General features: G+C 42.3%; 1 protein-coding gene and 1 non-coding gene across 5 annotated transcripts in view; both read left to right on the top strand.

Annotated features, from left to right (window-relative positions):
- Nhsl2 (NHS like 2) overlaps nucleotides 1-20,270 on the top strand; it is a 52,070-nt gene that overhangs the window by 9,221 nt on the left and 22,579 nt on the right. The window lies entirely within an intron of this gene.
- Nucleotides 2,602-2,673, top strand: Trnav-aac (transfer RNA valine (anticodon AAC)). Its single transcript has one exon. It is a non-coding gene; the product is annotated as a tRNA-Val (tRNA).

The following is a 20,270-nucleotide window of genomic DNA, read 5'->3' as shown; positions in this document are numbered from 1 at the left end:
TGAACTCACGATCCATCTGTCTCAGCTTCCCGAGCTGCTGGGATTACATGTGTGAGCCACCACGCCCAGCAGTAGTGTTTGTTGAATGAGTAAACGTGTGAAGGAATCTAGTCACCTATAGCCAGCTTAGGCACAAATATTATGTACACTGTGTGGCCCTTCCCCTCCTATCACACTTCCTATAAACTATCCAATGAAGAGACCCAGCCCCAGGACTCCCCTCCTAGCCTGTGGTTCCATGAGGGAGGCCCAGTGACAGGGCATTTGTTTATATAGGCCCTAGACTTCAGATGACTTTGAACAGGCTTGTACCTTCCCTGTTCTTCCATCCTTTTAACCCCAAACCTCCAAAGAAGAACTTCTGAAGTGCCCATGATCTATTATTGTTGTCCTCATTTACAGTGTGGCCTTCTCAGCATACTTGGCTACCAAGGTCCCTGTGCCACTTCTCAAATGGCCCCCTGGAAATCCCAGTCCCCCCCACAAGGTGCAAAGGGTGCTGGCTATCAAGCCCTTGCTGCATGCAGAACCAAAATAAACCCCTGTTGATATGGAAACGGGTCGAATTATTTTAAGAAAAAAAATTGCTCCTTCATTAAGTCGAGTTGTTATGGCAACCAGAATTAGATAAGTAACTTGGCCGTGGAGGTTATGTGCAATGTTTGAAGACTGAGAGTTTTCAGAATAATGGAAAACAATTTGTAAGCATATCTCCCTGACCCCTGACTCTGCCCTGTGAGGGATGTGAAGGCCAATTGAGGATTCTACTGCCTCACCTTAGTTTATGCAGGGTGGCTGGAAGCCACTCTCCAGGGCCCTGCCTGTGATGATGCAGGCTGAGGCCACAGGATTATATAAGAGGAAGTCAAGGAGGGCTTTATACTAGAGGTTCAGCACTATCTCAGTATGCTAGTGAACCCTACACTCAGCTGCAGAGGAACCTTTCAAGTTCCCAAAATTAGGGGAACGCAGGCAGAGGCTCAAATAAAAATAGTGATAGCTACTTTTTTTTTTTTGTACCAGGGGTTGAACCCAAGGTGAGCAACTTTTCCAGCCCTTTTAATTTTTTTTTAAATTTTTGAGACAGGGTCTCTTTAAGTTGCTTACAGCCTCACTAAGTTGATAAGGCTGGCTTTGAACCTGCAATCCTCCTGCTTTAACCTCCTGAGCCACTGGGAGTACAGGCATGTGCCATGACACTTAGCTTTCTTTTTGTTGTTTTGAGATAGGGTCTTACTAAATTACCCTGGCTGGGCTCAAACTCACAATCCTCCTAACTCAGTGTCCTGAGTAGCTGGGATTAGAGATGTACACCACTACACTTGGCTATAATAACTGTTCTTCATTGGGTATTTACTGTGAGCCAAACCCTGAGCTAAGTAATTGATACACTCACCTTTAATCTTCATCATAACCCTGTGAGGCATTCTTATTATTTAAATTTTGAAAATATGGAGAATGAATCTTTGCTCAGTAAGGTGACATGTCTGAGGTCACACAATAAGTGCAGAACTGGAATTGGAATCTTAGGTTCCACTTGTGGCCTCTGCTGCAAAGTCAAGGGACTCTTAAGCTGACACACTGAGCCAGACTATTATCTTATATCCACGTTCATACATTCACTTATTCATTCACTAAAAATCCTTTACTGAGTACCTACTCTGTGGCAGGACCTGAGGAAAGCCCAAACATATGACACTTGCTTTTTGTCTTCAAGGAGTATAAAGACTCTTCTGATGGGGAAAAACTATACAGTACGGTAAATATGATACAAATCAACTGGGGCAAGTTGCCAGGCAGCCTAGACCTAGCACCAGAACCATATGAGCAGCAGACCTCCTTAGAGGGGCTGAGGATCAAACCCAGTGCCTCGCACATGCTAGGCTAGCACTCTACCGCTGAGCCACAACCCCAGCCCCTTAGTCTCATTTTTAAAAGCAAATTTGTTGTAGGAATCAGAGATAATGAATTCACAGGGTTTGCTTAATACCTGATGTATAACAGAGACTTAATAAATGTTTTCAAGACTCACCTGGGGAGCTTTTAAAAACAGCCTGTGTTGAGTCTAACTCCAGACCAAGTAAATTAAAATCCCTGAAGGTGGAGTCCAAGTGTTGATATTTATACATCCCCTGGATGGTTCTAAGGTTCAGGCAAGGTTGGGAACCCCTATTTACCCACAGGTGCATGCCCACACTAGACTCCCATTTGGGCAGAGAGGTAGGCATGCTTGCAGAAGAAATCGTATTGTATAGTCAAGCATACAACAGTGCTTCCTTGGGCACCTACACCTGGAATGTCTACATGACATTCCAGAATGATGCCCATTCCTCTACCCCTCAAGAGGTTCCCAACCAGTGGAAAGGATAAAAGTCATCAGGAAGCCACAGTTCTCTGTGGCCATACCTGTAGCCCTGGGGTTAGGATCAGGTAGCAGCTGACACCAGGTAGTAAATGCTATCAAAAACTAAATAGAAACCTTGGTATGGTGGTACACACCAAAATCCCAGCTACTAGGGAGCTGGGGCCAGGAAGATCACAATTCAAGACTAGCCTGGAAAACTTAGCAAGACCCTGTATCAAAATAAAGTAAAAAGGGTTAGGGATGTCGCTCAGTGGTAGAGTGCTTGCCTAACATGCAAGAGGCCCTGGGTTCAATTCCCAGTACCATGAAAAAGAAAAAGAATAAGAAGTGGATATTTGTAAAGAGAGTTGACTGAAATAGAATTCATTCAGCATGTATTTACTGAGCACCTATTGTGCACCAGGCACTGTGGCTATGCTGGTGATTAAGACAGACAAAGTTCCTGAACTTGGGGAGTTTATAGTACAGTGTAGGGCAAACAGAAACAGTGAAACTGATAAACAAGTTTTAAATGTTGGTAAGCACTATAAGAAAGCAAGCAGGGCGATCTGGCTAGGGTGATGAGGGTGGTGACACCAAAGGAGGATCAGAGAAGGTCACTTTGAGGAGGTGATAGTTGAGCAAAGATTCTAATGAAGGAAAGAAGCAAGCAATTGTGACCATCTGGTGGAAGAGTGTTCCAGGCAGAGGGAGCAGCAAATACAAAGATCTTGAAGCAGGAGTGGGCCTGGCATGTTTGAGGAGCAGCAAGAAAGGCTCCTGTGATGGCAATAGCACAAACAGAGTGGTAGGTGATGAGGCCAGATGGGGTGGGGGCAGAGGCCAGATCACTCCAGCCTTATAGATCATGGTAAAGACTGCATTTTAGCCTAGAGTGATGGGAAGCAATGGGAAATACTGTTGTGCTGGGGAGTAATAGGATATGATTTTTTTCTTTACTAACAGGATTATTGAGATATAATTCACACACCATATGACTTACCCACTTAAGGCATATAATTCAATGGTTCTTAGAATATTCCCAGATATATGCAACCATTACCACCATTTAATTTCAGAACATTTTCATTATTCCAAAAAGGACACATTTTACTTATTAGCAGTCGCTTCCTACTTCTGCTAACCCCCAGCCACTCCCAGCCCTAGGCAACCATTAACCTACGTTACCTATTATGGACATAACATATAAATGGAATCAGACAAATGTGCAGCCTTTTGTGACTGGTTTCTTCCTCTTAGCATAATGTCTTCAAGGTTCATCCATGTTGTAGCATGTATCAGTACTTCATTCCTTTTTATTGCCAAATAATGTTCCATTATATGTATACACCATATTTTGCTTATCCATGATCTGTTCAATGGACATTTGGGCTGTTTCTACCTTTGGGCTATTACGCATAATGCTGCTGTACTTTTGTGTACAAGTTTTTATGTGGACATAGATTTTTGGATCTATTTGGTAGATATCTTAGTAGTGGAATTGTTGGATCATATAGTAATTCTATGTGTAAACCCTATGTTTAATCACTTGAGGAACTGATAGGCTGCTTTTCAAAATGACTGCAACATTTGACATTCCTCCCATCAGTATATGAAGTTTCCAACTTCTCCACATCCTCACCAACACCTGTTATCATCTGAATTCTGATTCTAGCCAAGCTAGTAGGTATAAAGTGAATGTCATTGTGGTTTTTTGCATCTCCCTAATGACTTGTGATGTCAAACATCTTTTCATGTGTTTATTGACCATTTGTATGTTCTGTAGAGAAATATCTATTCATATACTTTGCCCATTTTTTATTGTTGTCTTTTTATTTTGAGATGTAAGAGTTCTTTATTATAGTCTAGATTCAAGTTCCTTATCAGATATATGATTGGGAAATATTTTCTCCATTTGTGTGGATTGCCTTTTCATTTCCTTGATGGTGGCCTCTGAAGCACAAAGTTGTTTTTTTTTAAATGAAATCCAGTTTATCTAATTGTATTTCCTTTGTTGCTCATGCTTGCTTTTGGTGTCATATCTAAAAATCCATTGCCTCATCCCTGAATGACTTTTGCAAACAAAATTCCTCTGATTGTTGTTTGGGGACAGATAGGAGGTGGAACTACCAAGTACCAAGCAAGAAGGTTGATCTATGCACAGCTTGCTGATTCCTCTGAGGATCAAGTGCAGAACGTCAGCCTCCTGATTGAGAGCTACGCTCTGAACCCTACAAGGTGGCCTGGACACAGACAAAAACACTGATATGCTGGTTTCATTTCTTTTCTGCAAATCCCATTTTCTGATTTGAACCTTATTGGGGCAGCTCATGCATTTAGAAAGACAAGACTCAGGGCTAGGTCAGAAGATGATGTGGATGGCCTCCAGTGGCCATGTCAAAATCCCTGTCATGGTCATTCAATGTGGGACCTGAGAAGAGGTCCCTCCTCTGGGCCTCAGTTTCCACATCTCTACTGCATAAGGGATCTGGACTAGGGTCTGTGGTAGCCCACAGGCTTTTGAATTCTCACTTCCCCATTCTCACAGGTGGCTGAGCATGGCTGTCAGAAAATATTTATCATGGTAGCAAGGGAGAGTTTGAGCAAACCACAGGATGATATTTACAGTCTGATCCCATCTTTGTTTGGCATAAGAAAACTTCCAGAAAGATAATACCCAGGGTATCAACAGTGGTTGTCTCTGGTGTGTAGGATTATGGATGCTATTTTCCTCTTTCAGTTTGTTTGTATGTTCTGATTTTCAACTGTGCTAAATGTGTTTTGTGTTTGGAATAAGTACAAAATGAAAAGCATAACAGAAAAAAATTAAGACTGGAAATAACTTATTTATTTATTCTGTACTGGGGATTGAACCCAGGGCCACTTTTTTTTAACTGAGCTACATCCCTAGGCCTTTGTATTTTTTCTATTTTGAAACAGTCTTTCTGAGTTGCCAGGCTGGCCTCAAACTTGTGATCCTTCTCCTGTCTCAGCCTCCTAAATAACTGGAATTACAGGCATGCATGACTGCACCTTAGTTTGACAATTTTTCTTTAAAGAGTTGTGTGGGGATCAATGGGAGAATGTGTGTCAACATGCCTTTCACACTGTGAACCAAGGGAAGTTGGATGTCCCAGGAAGCCAACTCTGAGGCAGTGGTTAGTGTGCAGGAAGTTTTTTAGGGAGTCTCTTGAAACCCTCAGCTGTTCAGTGGGTGAGGAAGTGGGATTGTGCAGAGCCTAATGTAAACTACAATACAGCCCTAACAAGGGCTTCTGTCAATTGGTCAATCAGAGGGGGAAGCTCCGGAGGTGGGCCAGCTTCTCTCAGTTGCCCTGAGTTGGGGTGAGATTGCTATTGGAGTAGGAGGTATGACATTGGACAAGGCAAGTTCTAAAGACAGTTGACAATAAAGCACCTTCTGGCAGCTCCACTGGCTGTTAGGAGAGTAAGTCATTTATCCCTGAGGTGGAATCTGGGTGGCACATAAGGTAAACGGCCTGGCAGACATGACCTCCATGAAGGCCAAGGATATAAGCAGATATGGGGTGGGGGTTAAAGAGGAAAGACTGTTTTTTTAATATTTATTTTTCAGTTTTTGGTGGACACAACATCTTTATTTTATTTTTATGTGGTGCTGACAATCGAACCCAGCGCCCCGCGCATGCCAGGCGAGCGCATTACTGCTTGAGCCACATCCCCAGCCCTGAAGACTGTTTTTAACTCAGAGGCCTGGCTACATGTACCACTTTGAGTTCTGATCTTCATTCCTGATTTGTGTCCTTAGCTCATGACTTTTAAGGGTCAACAATGGGCCAGCAACCATTTGGTGCTCCCCAGGATCCAAACATTATTTTGGACCCTCTAGTCCTTTAATTGCAGACAAGGTAGAAGTACTCCTGGCATGTTTATCAATGAGGAAACCTAGGTTCAGAGAGGATGCACAACTAATTCTATTGAGGCAGAGCCTCAAAAACAGATGTCTGCAACTCCAAGTATCACCTTTTTTTCCCCCTGGAAACACAGCTGCCCAAACATCTCAGTGATTTTTTTTTTCCTACTCAGATGTACAAAACTGTTCTTCCTTGTTGATGTTGAATCCGTTAGTTTCCAGTGCTCACTTATCAAATTTCAGATGAGCCAGGTTCCATCTGCAGATCACAAAACCAAGTTTGACTTAGTTGATGCAACTTACTCTCTAAAGATACCCTCACTCGCCCAGAAGGCTGCTCTCTTTGGAGGAGGACAGAGCCTTCTTCCACCAAGGAAAAGCCTTAACTTCCTCAAGTTTGGAGGGACAAAGGAGACTGTTGGCAGTCTGACTGAGTTAATCTTTAGTTAATCTTATTAACCTGTGAGATCAATTGGCTGTAGGCACCAGGCAAGTGACAGCGTGGGCATTAATTCAGTGGTAGCAGGGGCGGTGTGGTGGCCAGGGACTGATTTATCAGTCCTTTTAATAGATGGGATTGCATTTAGTTAACTGAGTCTGAGGCTGGCATGAATATGACAATCCCCTTGTGATGTTGAGCTGCTCAGTGGATGCCCTGCCAGTTCAGAAAGAGGGATGAGGGAAGGAAAAGAGAAAGGCACATGACAAGTAATTCCCCCTTCCTGACCACTATAAGGACAGGTTTGGTTTCAAGGTATCTCTGACCCATATGCTATCATCAGGGGCAGCATAGTGTAGGAAAGTAGTCTTCAAAAGGTGGTCCTAGTACTACAGCATCAGTGTCCCTTGGGGACTTGTTAGAAATGCAGATCCTGGGCACTACCCCAGGCCACCTCACTTGAATTTCTGGAAGTGGGGCAGAATATTCTGTGTTTCAACAGGCCTTCTGGAGAATTCTGATACATACTAGCATTCCTCCCCAGCCCCCCCCCGCCCCCGCACAAGGAGTATAAGCACAAATTTGGGCAACAGGCAGCCTGGATTATAGCTGGGTAATCTTGGACAAGCCCTCTAAATTCTGTGTCTTAGTTTCTTCATCTGTGACATGAAAGAAATAATAACACCTGCTTCATAAAGCTGTTCCCTCAGCGTGACAGTAAATTTAACTAGATACTAATGTTTCTGTGATTTGATAGGTAAAAAAATTAATGGTACAAAATTGTCTTTACTGTGATTATACTTATGTAAAAATATGTCTGCATATGGACCTGGGTGATTTCTTTCTCTAATCACAAAATTCTGAATTGTGATTAAGGGTGGGGGTGTAGTGTGGTGGTAGAGTGCTTGCTTAGCATACATAAGGCCCTGTTTTTGATCCCCAGATGAGAGAGAGAGAGAAATATGGTTAAATATATCTTTGGAATACAAATATTAAATAAATTCAGTTGGAAAAGAAAAAATATAATGGATTGTGGATAAGCAACTGGTAGAGTTGAAGTAAAGATTATTCTAGTATCCCCATGATGTAGGACTGCTATACATGAGTCCCAACTCCGCTTGGGTGGGAGATTGGTTCCCAGCTCATCAGGTAGCATCGGAGCAGAATCAAACCCAATATTCCTCAAGATTATAAGTGCAAGAGATGTGACCTGGAATCTGGTCCACCTGGGGAAGCTTAATAACTGTAGCAAACATGGCTGGCCCAGTGAGGATAGCTTGGGGGTAGACATGGGGCTGGGAGATGAACTCATCTCGGATAGGGAAGAATAGTCCAGCTAAGAACCATGTGGTCTTGCAACCTGTATGATCTTGCTGGCTGGTTGCTGCAGAAAAGTCTGAACTATTTGTTGAGAGCTCCAAGTAGAGCTCTATCTGCAAAGGTAGAAGTACAACTAGCCAATCAGTAGGCTCTGTCTCCATCTTGCCATCTTCATATCTATAATTACCAGGTCCTAACTGGGTAGTGAACTCCTAGCACAGGGCCACTATAGCTGATTGCAAAATTCAGAAGCCAGATCAGCTAACTGGAATGGGTATGTAGTGAAACTCTAACCATGTACGCTACACTCAGCCCCACTTTCCCTTTTAAACTATGATCCCTAGAAAGTAGACACTCTAGTAAGTTTACTAAGACTACAGTGTTATGCTTTATGGTATATTTCTTTGCACCCCAGTCACCATGTTACTTTTCAATGGGTATCATATCTGTTAATACATGTGAATATCCCAAATCTGTTTGGGATCTACTCTGACAAAGTAGAATGTTTGCGGTTTGTCACATAGCTGTCCTAATCACATGTTGTGAACTTGGGATTTGATTCTTCAGTATGATATTGTGGTATATTTATGACTCACCAAACTTCTTTTTTTTAATTTTTATTTTGGTACTAGAGATTGAAACCAGGAGCACTTTACCACTGAGCTATATCCCCAGCCCGTTTTTTAATTGTTTCCATTTTGAGACAGGGTCTCACTAAGTTGCCTAGGGCCTTGCTATGTTGCTGAGGCTGATATTGAACTCGCAATACTCTTGCTTCAGCCTCCTGAGCTGCTGGAATTACAGGTATGTGCACCACTGTGCTCAACCCAAACTTCTTCTTCTTTTTTTTTTTTTTTTTTGGTACCAGTTTTATTGAGACAAAGCATTCATACACCATACAATTCAACACTTAAAATGTACAATTCAGTGTATTTATATTATACTAAACTAAATTCAGAGAATTGTGCATTTCTCACTACATCAATTTTAGAACAATTTCATCACCCTAAAGAGAAACTCAGCGGCCACTTTCAGTCACTCCCCATTTCCCCGCAAGCTCCTCTCTAGCCCTAGGCAACCACTGATCTACTTTCTGTCTATATGGATTTGCCTATTCTGGACATGTCATAGAAATGGAACATTGACTTTGTGGTCTTTTGCAACAAACTTCTTTCCCATAGCATGATGTTATTAAAGTCCATCCATGTTGTAGAATGTATCAGTACTTCAATACTTTTTTATGGCTGGATAAATTCTATTGTATGAATAGAACACATTTTATTTACTGATTTATCCACTAACCAGTTGATGAACATTTAGATTGCTTCCTCTCCTTGCCTCTGGTGATTAATGTGGTCATGAATATTCATGTACAAGTTTTTGTGCGGACATATATTTTCAAATCTCTTAGGTGTATATATAGGAGTAGAGGTGCTGGGTCATAAGGTTACTCTCTATAACATTTGGAGGAACTGCAAGACTGTTTTCCAAAGTAGCTAAACCATTCCCACCAGCAGTGTATGAGGGTACTAGTTGCTCTACGTTCTCACCAGCATTTTTTTTTATTATAGCTATCCTGGTGTGTGTGAAGTGGTATCTCATTAAGATTTTTGTTTGCACTTCCCTAATGACTAATTATGTTAAGTATCTTTTCATGTGTTTGTTGGCTGTTTGTATATCTTCTTTGGAGAAATGTCTTTTTAGATACTTTGCTGGATTTTTACTTCGATTATTTGTCATTCTAGTATTCATTTGCAAGAGATGTTTTTATGTTCTAGATCAAAATATCTTATCAGACATGATTTGCAAATATTTTCTCATTCAGTAGGCTGCCTTTTCACTTTTTAAAAATAATTTTTCAGTTTTAGATGGACACAATATCTTTATTTTATTTATCAATCTACCACTGAGCCACAATCCCAGCCCCCTTTTCACTTTCTTTTTTAAAAAATATCTTTATTTATTTATATGTGGTGCTGAGGATCGAACCCAGGGCCTCACACATGTGAGGCAAGCACTCTACCACTAAGCCACAATACAGCCCCCCTTTTCACTTTCTTGATGGTATTATTATTATTATTATTATTATTATTATTATTGACCTCTGTCAGTTTAGGTTTTTACCCATTTATTATTTGTTTGTTTTTTGGTGTTAAGCTTCTGGAGTTCTTTATATATTCTGGATATAGATGGTATTATTATATTTTTTTTGGTCCATGGTACTATTAGTGTCATATCTAAGAAATCACTGTTTAATGCAAGGTCTTGAAGATTTATGCCTGTTTCCATCTATATTTATAGTTTTAGCCATTAAATGTAGATCTTTGATCCATTTAAGCTTATTTTTATGTGTGCATGAGAATGAATTCCAACTTCATTCTTTTGCATTTGGATATCTAGTTGTCCCAGCATCACTTGCTAAAAAAACTATTATTTCCCCCATTGAATGGGATTAATACCCTTATCAAAAATTTACTGGCCATAATTGTGTGGGTTTATTTCTGGAGTCTCAATTCTGTTCTATTGAGCAATATATCCATACTTAAGTTAGCAAAACACTATTTTAATTATTATAGCTTTGTATACTATTTTGAAATTGGGAAGTGTGAGTCCTCCAGCTTTGTTATTTTACAAGATTGTTTTAGCTATTCTGGGCCCCCTAATTTTCCATATGGGTTTCAGAATCAACTTGTTGATTTCTACAGAGAAATTTGGATTCAAATAGGTATTGCGTTTGGATCAATTTGAAGAATATTGGCATCTTAAAAATATTAAGAATTTTGATCCATGGACATGGAATGTCTTTCCATTTGTTTCCATCTTTAATTTTTCATGTATCATAGTTTTCAGTGTACAATTTGTGCCCCACTTTTGTTAAATGTATTCCTATGTGTTTATTCTTTTGATGATATTATAAATGGAATTTTCAGGTTGTTCAGTGCAAGTATATAAACATACAATTTTTATATTGATTTCATAGGCTACAACCTTATTGAGCATGTGTATTAGTTTTAATAGATTTTTAATGGATTCCTTAGAATTTGCTATATATTTGAAATCATGTCATCTCTGCAAATAAAGTTTACTTCTTTGTTTCTAATCATATGCCTTTTATTTCTTTTTCTTATTTGATTGCTCTGGCTATGACCTTCAGTACAATGTTAAATGGAAGTGGTGAGAGTGGACACACTTATCTTGTTCCTGATCTGAGGGGGAAAGCATCCAGTGTTTCATTCTTAAGTGGGATGTTACTGTGAGTTTCTCATACATACCCTTTGACAGGTTGAAAAAGGTTCCATCTATTTTTAGTTTGTTGAATGTTTTTATCACAAAAGAATGTTGAACATTTTATCAAATACTTTTTCTGTGCCTACAGAGATGATCATGTTTTGTCTTTTTCTATTGATATGATGTATTATATTAATTGATTTTCAGATGTTAAAATGACCCTGCATTCCTGGGATAATCCCCTTTGGTCATGGTATATGATTATTTTTATATATTACTGGATTTGGTTTGCTAATATTTTGTTGAGGATTTTTATATGATATTGGTCTGTAATATTCTTCTGATTTTTTTTGTCAGTATTAGTATCAGGATAATAGTGGCCTAACAGAATGAGTTGAGAAGTGTTATCTCTCCTACATTTTGAAAGAGCTTGTGAAGATTTGATATTAACTCTAAACATTCAGTTGAATTTACCAATGAAGTCATCTGTATCTGGGCTCTTCTTTGTGAGTAGTTTTCGAGTTTGTTGTTGTTTCGTTTTTGCAGTACTGGGGATAGAACCCATGGCCTTGTGCATGCTAGGCAAGCACTCTACCACTGAGCTGCATCTCTAGCCTGTGAGTAGTTTTATATATATTTAATTGTAGATAGACACAATACCTTTATTTTATTTATTTATTTTTATGTGGTACTGAGGATCAAACCCAGTGCCTCACACATGCGAGGCAAGTGCTCTATCACTGAGCCACAACCCTGAACCCCTGTGAGTAGTTTTGATTATTGATTTGATCTCTTTGCTTGTTATAGGTTTATTTGGAGTTTCTATTTCTTCCTCATTTTTTAAAAATATTTATTTATTTATTTATTTTAGTTTTTTTCGGCAGACACAACATCTTTGTTTGTATGTGGTGCTGAGGATCGAACCTGGGCCGCACGCATGCCAGGCGGGCGTGCTACCGCTTGAGCCACATCCCCAGCCCCTCCTCAATCATTTTTGATGGTTTTTATCTTTCTAGGAATTCAGGCTTTTCATCAAGTTGTCTAATTGTTGTCATACAGTTGTTTATAGTATTTTCCTTTTTAACCCTTTTTGTTTCTATAAGGTTGATTTTAATATCATCTCTTTCATATCTGAATTTCCTAATCAGAGGTCTTATCTTTCTTATTCTTGGTCAATCTAGTTCAACAAAATTTTTCTGAATTCCCATTTCCCTCTTAGCCTTCTTCTGCCTATGTTTGGGAACCTTGGCCAACCTAAGAACATAATTTTGTGTCTTTTATAGTCAAGAAAATAAATCTTCTCAACATTCCTGTTTGTGGATCTCTCAGCCTGAACCCCAAAGCATATTGTTCTGTTCCTTTTGCTACCTGAAGTAAATTAATTCTGAATCAGCTTCTTTACTAGCCAGTGGCTATGGTGTACATGATTATCACACTCCCACCCTCTCATTGTAGAAAGTAAGCCGCAACTTTTTTAGTACATGGCTCTCAGTTGAGTGTTGTTCATTTCACAGTAAATATGAGAGCCTGGAGAAGAGCAGAAGGCAATGGATCCTGGCTAGGGTCCAATGAAACCCCTAAGCAAGGCATGTGGGTAGGCCTGGGACCTGGTCTTCACGAGCATTGCTCACCATTGAGGCTTGAATGGAAACAGAGACAAAATAAGAAAAGCCAAGACTTCCTGCTGTTCTGACCATATGTCTCAGTGGTTATACTAGTGCCCAGGACTGTGCTGCCCTGGTTGGCAGGAACTCTACTGACAGGTGGGCAAGTCAGGAAGCCAGGAAAAAGCATTTGGGATTTTGGGCAAGTACCAATTCTGACTGGTATTCTGGGGTGCCTGACCCAGTTGGTAATCTTTCCTCCTCTCTGCAAGCCCTAAGCCTGGTTGGGGTGCCAGGGTAAAAGCATTCATTAATTCAGAAAATGTCTTAGAGCCAACAATATGTCCACTTCAAGATTATTTCCAGACTAATGGGAAATCTGTTTGTGCAAGCAATTTTAAGATGGAGCAAAATCCACCAACATTTCCCTGGCGAGGAAATGGCAATGAAATCAACTCTTTGGGATGGGTGCGTGGTGAGCTTGAAACTCAAACCAAGTGTGACAGTCTCAGCCCCACCCTGGGCTGCTGACTCAAGACCAAGAGGAAGAAGGAGCTGCCAGACTTTATGATTTTTGTAAACAGTTCTTGAAAGAGAAACCACGCACTTGTCCCTCTGCCAGCCCCTAGCTTATCCCCATAGCTGACAGGGAAGCCATTGTCTTTTCTCAGACACCCTAGGGCAGAGCTTCTTAACTTGAGCTCCTTGGACCTCCAAGTGGTATTTGGAGAGAACTTAGGGGGTCTGTGAACTTGGATGGGAAAATTATTTGATCTTTTCTCAACTAACCACAAACTGAAATTTAGCATTTCCTCACTTTAGGAATGTAGGCAACAAACCATAATTGTGTTAATAGTATCTGTGACTCTATCACCAACAGAAATCACAAATATTTTCAAATCTCATCGCAGTTGTTGTAAGTATCTTAAGAAAGCACTTATGGGCTGGGGGTGTAGGTCAGTGGTACAGCACTTGCCTAAAATGTGTGACATCCTGGGTTCAATCCCTAACACCACACACAAAAAATTATTTCTGCTCATCAATTTGCAACATTTCTAATCTACATGCTTGCTACTAAATCTTGTGAGTTAATCATTATTAGATCATGATATAACTGGACCAAAGAATGATAAAAATATTTTATAGCAACTTCTGTATGATTGGTTTTCTGTGTAATTCTAAGTATTTTATATTTTGCACATAGAAACATTATTCTGAGAAGGGGTCCAGAGGTTTTTGCCAAACTGCCAGAAGGATCCATGACCTAAAAATGGTTAAGTCCCTGCCCTGGATCTTGGGCCTCATTCCTGAACCACAGAGCTTTGACTATTTTACTGCAAGATTCAAAAGAACTTGCATGCTTGTGCTAATGACATTGGGCAGGTTCAACTTCTGGGCCATTTATTTATTTATTTACTTACTTACTTACTGGGGCCTTGCATGCTAGGCAAGTGATCTACCACTGATGTACCTCCCCAGCCTGTGCCTCGTTTCTTAATATACCAAAGGAGAGGTAATAACACTATTTACCTTATAGTGTGATTGTGATGATTAATATATGTAAAGCACTTAGTGCCCCCCCATTCAGTGCTAACAAAGTACTAGCTATTTTTGTTGTTGCTAGTTCATATAAATGAGCTTATAAATATACTTTATTATCACTTCCATTTTCAGACAAAGGAAATTAAGGCTTAGAGAAGTAAACCAGTCAATTCAAGGGCACACAGCAAGGGAATGGCAGAGCCAGGTTTCAAAACCAGGTCTGAGTGACTCTCAAGCCCAGCAGAGGTCATTCTCTACTATACCACTGAGAGGGGGTGATGACTTCCAAAGAGATGGTGGTCATCAACAGGGAGCTCAGCTGGTAAGGAGCAACCTATTCTGTAAGCTCCTGCTTCTTCATCCCTGCTCATCACTACTATTCACACTGCCAACATTTTTTTTTGGGGGGGAGCTCCCATCTTTACTTGCATACCATCATCCCTTGGCCATCCCATCATCCCTTGAGGTCCTCCGGCCTCAGCCTCCCGAGTCATGGGGATTACAGGCATGTGCCACCATGACTCGGGAGGCTGAGGCCAGAGGACCTCAAGTTCAAGGCCAACCTCAGCAACTTAGCGAGACCCTGTCTCAAAATAAAAAAGAAACAGGGCTGTGAATGTGGCTCAGTGGTTAAATGCCCTGGTTGTTTCAATCCCTGGTACCGAATAAACAAATAAACATACAACAACACCAACAAAAAAGCAAGCTACTGTCAATGCAGCCTCCATTTGTAAAGGAGACAAGACCACATTCTCACACTTTAACATTGAATATCAGCCTTGTAGCCATGAGCTTACATTGTAGTCATGGGCCAGCCTCTGCACCCAGATTCCCTAGTCTGGTCAAGCCAGTGGGACCAGTAGGACCTGGAGGTAGGGGGCTGAGTGGAAACTCAGAAAGGATGGGGCTTTTCTGCAGAGTAGAAGCAGCTTCATGGAAGAAGCTGAGAAGATTGCCAGGTAGAGTTGTCACAGGAGGAGAGGTTTCTCTGAAGAAGATCCAAGGAATTCCCTAAGAGACTTGACTCAGGACCAGTGGTGTTCTTGACATATGTGACAAAAAAGAATTTCAGCACAAGCCATTCACAGGCATAGAGAGAGGTTCTTTTAGTAAAGTAGAATGTATTCAAGGGAGAATTGGAGTGATCTCAAGGGAGATGCCTTTGGGGGTAAGGCAAGGAATACACATTCAAGGGAGAATGCAACGAGGACCATCTCAAGAGTGAGAGATGCATTTTTGGAATTCATAACTCTTCTTTTAAAGGAAACTGATGAGGGGTGGGTATGGAAAGATAGGCAGGAATGATCTGAGTCCAGTGATCTCAAGACAGCTTCTGGCGGTCTAGTGAATCTAGGATCCTTAGGCTGAGGTGGTCTTCATTATCTGACCAATAGATAGCATTGGAAAGTCCCCTAAATTATAGGTTTTTCAAAATGTCTTTTTTTGCTTATTCTATTTAGGTGGGGAGGTAATTAACAGTGCACAGATAAATTTACAGACTTCCTAAAAATTTAGGAATAACGGGCTTGGAAGGGAGATAGGCTCCAGGAGTGACAGGTCTGGAAAAGTATGCTGAACTTCTGAATTAAAATTCTATTTTATTGCCAGAAGTGGTGGTGCATACCTGTAATCCCACCTATTTAGGAGGACTGCAAGTTGGAAGCCAGCCTTGGCAAGTTAGTGAGACCCAGTCACAACTAAAAATTAAAAATAAAAAGGGCTAGGGATGTTGCTATATTCAATGATAGAGCTCCCATCGGTTCAATTCCAGGCACTGCAAAAAAAAAAAAAATACTATTTTCTTGTCCTTCCTTTGTGTAACCTTTCTACCTTTTATTTATTTTTTCCTTTTTTTGTGGTGCTGGAGATTAAACCTAGGGCTTCATGCATGAGAAGCAAGTACCCTACCACTGAGCCACATCCCCATCCCTTTTCTACCTATTTCTTATTTATTCTACTTCAGAATGGGACCTGTGTTTGGAATCTCAATCTCTCTCTCTCTCTCTCTCTCTCTCTCTCTCTCTCTCTCTCTCTCTCTCTCTCTCTCACCAGTTCTCACTATATTGCCAAGGCTGGTTTTGAACTCCTGGGCTCAGGTGATTCTCCTACCTCAGCCTCCCGAGTAACTGGGACTATGGTTTTGCCCAGAATATTTGTGAATTTTTAAGGCAAAGGGAATGGAATGTGCAAAAAGAGAAGCCAGAGGGCCTGATATATGAATTAAAGAAGGAACTCATTCATGGTGTCTGAAGTTTGGACTAAAGAGAAAGGAGGATAGCATGGGCAGATGAGACAGCATGGGTGGTTTATGACCAGATAGTGAAGAATGCCAGAGTCTGGTCCACAAGTCTTCCTCTGAGGAAGGGGAGCCATTGAGGGTTTTGTATAGGAGCAACAAGCCCAAATCTGTGAATTCAAAGGACCACCATAGCATGCCCCCAACACCACCACACAGGCATATAGAAGATACATTGATTAGAAGTAGAGATTAGGGGCCAGGTAGACTAGCAGGGAGCTACTTTAATAGTCCAGGAGGGAGAGGAAGAGATGCTGAAATAGGAAGAAGTCTGGAACTTCTGGCCACCTCCACAGTGTCCCATGCCCAGACAGGTCTCATCTCTGTGCAGTAAATGGGTAGGAAGACTAGACTTGCTGAGAACACTTGCCTTCCTCATGTTCTGTTGTGTGGGTTCTACAAGATGAGGCTTCCTTGGGCCACAAGGCCATTGCCAGGAATTCACACCTTCCATTTCAGCCTCTTTCTCACATTAACAGCCCACAGTGAGAGCAGAATAAAAAGCCAGGGCCCTGCTTTCCAGAAAATACACACCCCACCCCCATCCCCATTAGAAGAGTTGCTGAGATGAGGGGCCCCAGCTCTACCCATATGTGTGGGGCTGACAGGAAGGGGAGGAGGATGCAGGGAGCAGGTCAGGGCCTGCTCTCTGTCAAAGGAAATATCCACCCTTTTAAGCCTTTAAAAGACTGTTTTCTTCCAAGTAGGTCCTGCTGTTACCAGGGCAACCAAGAACTCTGGGCTTTGTGTTTCTGCATGGAGTCCCCAGGGAGAGGTGGCCTGCTGAGCTTTCCCTAGTCTGGGCAGGATGCAGGAAGTGCTAGCCCGAGGTGGACCCCCCCCATTTGAGGGTAGTTTCTGGGCTTGTTAATGCCTGTGCTTATCCCCCAGAGGAACCCACACAGCCCCTCCCACAGCCTCATGAGCCAGTTCTGGAGGTCAAGGGCACAAGCTTTGGCTCCAATGGACCTAGTTTCCCAAAACCAGACTTTAGCACCCACCCTTTGTCACAGTTTCTCTCAGGAGGGTATTAGCAGCTATCTGAGGGATGTGTCCAGGATAGGTGAGCTTACATCAGACCATGGTACATGCTGGGGAATCTTAGCACATTTATTTCTCAATCACTTCCTAGGTTGATGGGACTGGGTCTCTGGGCTGGTTCCTGCTCTGGGAACTGTATGGGAAGGCTTAGAACCATTGAATGTCACCTGGGCTAGTTAGTCCCCCAAGTCTTTGTTCTGCCTTGGGCTGGGCTGAGCATTAGAATTGTCTAGAGAGCTTTATAGAAATAGAAATTCCTGGAGATTCTGATTCTTTCAGCCTCAGTGGGGGTAGAGGGTAGAGTTTAAGAGCACCAGTTCTGGATGTCAGACTGCTGGGGTTCAAGGTCAAACTCCAGACATGAGGCCAGTGACTTTCAGCCAGTTGCTTGGCCTTTTGGCTGCCCATTTCCTCACTTATAACAAGGGTGATTACAGCAAACTAGCCTGCTTCACATGTTGCAAGATATTCTCTGCCTTCCCCCAGCCCGTGGGAGTAGACTTGGGGACCCCTCACCCTTCTGATCACCCTTCCACTGCCTCCCCCTTTCTCTCATTCTTTTCTTTGATTCTGGTATTTCCTTGCTCCTCAATGCAAAAAGGTTCCTGCTAGGAAGGCAGGACCCCAGGTGGGGCCTGTTCACCTCTAGGTGCTTGCAGCAGCCCAGGAAGGCATTAGCATCTCTAATCTGCCAGTTCATTCTCAGCCCACATACACTCGCATTCTTTTTCACATGCTTCTAAGCCATGTCTCCCCAACCCCGGCTCCTGCAGTTGGATTTTGAACCTGAATGTAAGTTCATGTCAATATATCCCTCCAGGTGAGGGAGATACTTTTTAGCTCCTGTTTCCATTTTGGAGGGAATCCTCTAGTACTCCCTGCAGATGCCCTTAGCAGGCTTCCTCTAGGTCTCCATCCAGCAGCCTGTTTACTCACATTTTCATTTATGTGCCAGACTAGTGTTGAGATCCTACTGTGTACCAAGCCATGTGCTGGGTTCCAGGGTCTCAACAGTGACAAAACAGACGAAACCAGAGAGCGGATCGGACTGTTCCACGATCCCAAATGGAATCAATGGCAGGGATGGACTAAAATCTCAGGCTCTCTTCCCTAGCTTCACAGGACTTCCAACTGAAGGATTGAGATAAGGATTTCTATTTTTCTTACCTGCCCTGATTGGTCCTTATACCACCTGGACTCATTTATTCCTACCTGTGGCATCATGAGGAATCCCAGCAGTGATTGCTGGAGACCTTTTCTGACCCCCTGAAGCCTTAGTGGGAGCCCCAGTGCTCACTGAGGCAGCTCACAGCTCCATAGCCCCATCCCTCTTCCAAAAGTGTAGACAGCCACATGTTTAGCACTGCCACTAGCCTGCCTTCCTAGGCAAGCCCTTCCCTGCAGGACAAATGACCACCTTGCTGGTTTTCCTAGAGGCTCAAGAGCTAGTGCAATTGACACATACTTGGTTTCTTTGGCAAGATTCAGAATGCAGTTGGCCTGCGATTGCGCTTGTCAAGAGGCTTTCCTGGGAGACAGCATGGTGCACTAGAGTTGAAAGCATGGATTTGTGAGTCACAAAGACCTGGAGTCCCCCATGGAACCTAAAATCTCAGAGATTCAGATCCCTCAGCTCTAAAGGGAGACATTATCTGTCTCACTGAAATATTTTGGCAATGAAATGAGGTGAAAGGGCCCAACACGATCAGAAACATGCTGGTTTCCTCCCTCCTTTCCTCCTTCCTTACTCTAAGGATGCAAGGCAAATGTGCCTCAGAAATGAGAGCTGTATCTCCACTGGAATTCTTCAAGCTGGAGAAAGAGGCAGGGCAGGGCAGAACCAGACCAGCCTGGCCTATTAGACAGAAGGACCAGTGAAGTAGGGGCTGAGGTGGGGCTAAGTGTCTCAGGAGCTAATTAGCAACTGTGGGGCTGTGAAGGAGCCATTCAGTAGGTACCAATGAGGCAGTGACTTCTCTCCCTATGCCTGTGTCCTCATGTCCAGGATGAAGGTGAGAATAGTGCCTGCCCCTCAGGATGAAGTAAGATGATAGATGTGAAGCACCTGGCACAGAACTAACAGGGGCCTAATGAGCATTCCCTACCCACTTCCCCAGGGGAAAAAATATCTGGGAAACTTGGACAAATCCAAGAATGGGCTTGAGTTTCTTCTGACCCCACAGTCTGCAAGGAGCCTGGAGATCTTGCTGGAAAGCCACTGCATGAATTGCTCTGGGGTTGTGTGTTTCTAAAGCTTCACCAGCTAGCTCACTGGCGTCTCATATCACCACCTAGTGCCACAAAGTGGAAGGGCACTCTTCCCTACTCACTTAGCCTGGCTTCCCTCCCTTCTTTCACTCAAAGTGGCGTTGTGTGTGCATGTGTAGAACTAATGCAATTTTTCAAGATGCCCCATGTTTCTACTTCCCTCCCAACAATTTCTGCCATCCAAAAAAGTTTGCTCATCTAAGAATTTCAAGGCTTCAGGCAGGGGTTCCAGGGTGCCTAGAAAGTACCTGATGCCTACTAGGTACCCATCTCTGCTTGCTCAATAACACAGAGAG

The sequence above is a fragment of the Marmota flaviventris genome, chromosome X (genome assembly GCF_047511675.1).
Source record: "Marmota flaviventris isolate mMarFla1 chromosome X, mMarFla1.hap1, whole genome shotgun sequence".
NCBI lineage: Eukaryota > Metazoa > Chordata > Mammalia > Rodentia > Sciuridae > Marmota > Marmota flaviventris.
The sequence above is the reverse complement of the archived record's forward strand: the minus strand, read 5'-3'. Positions and strand labels throughout refer to the sequence as shown.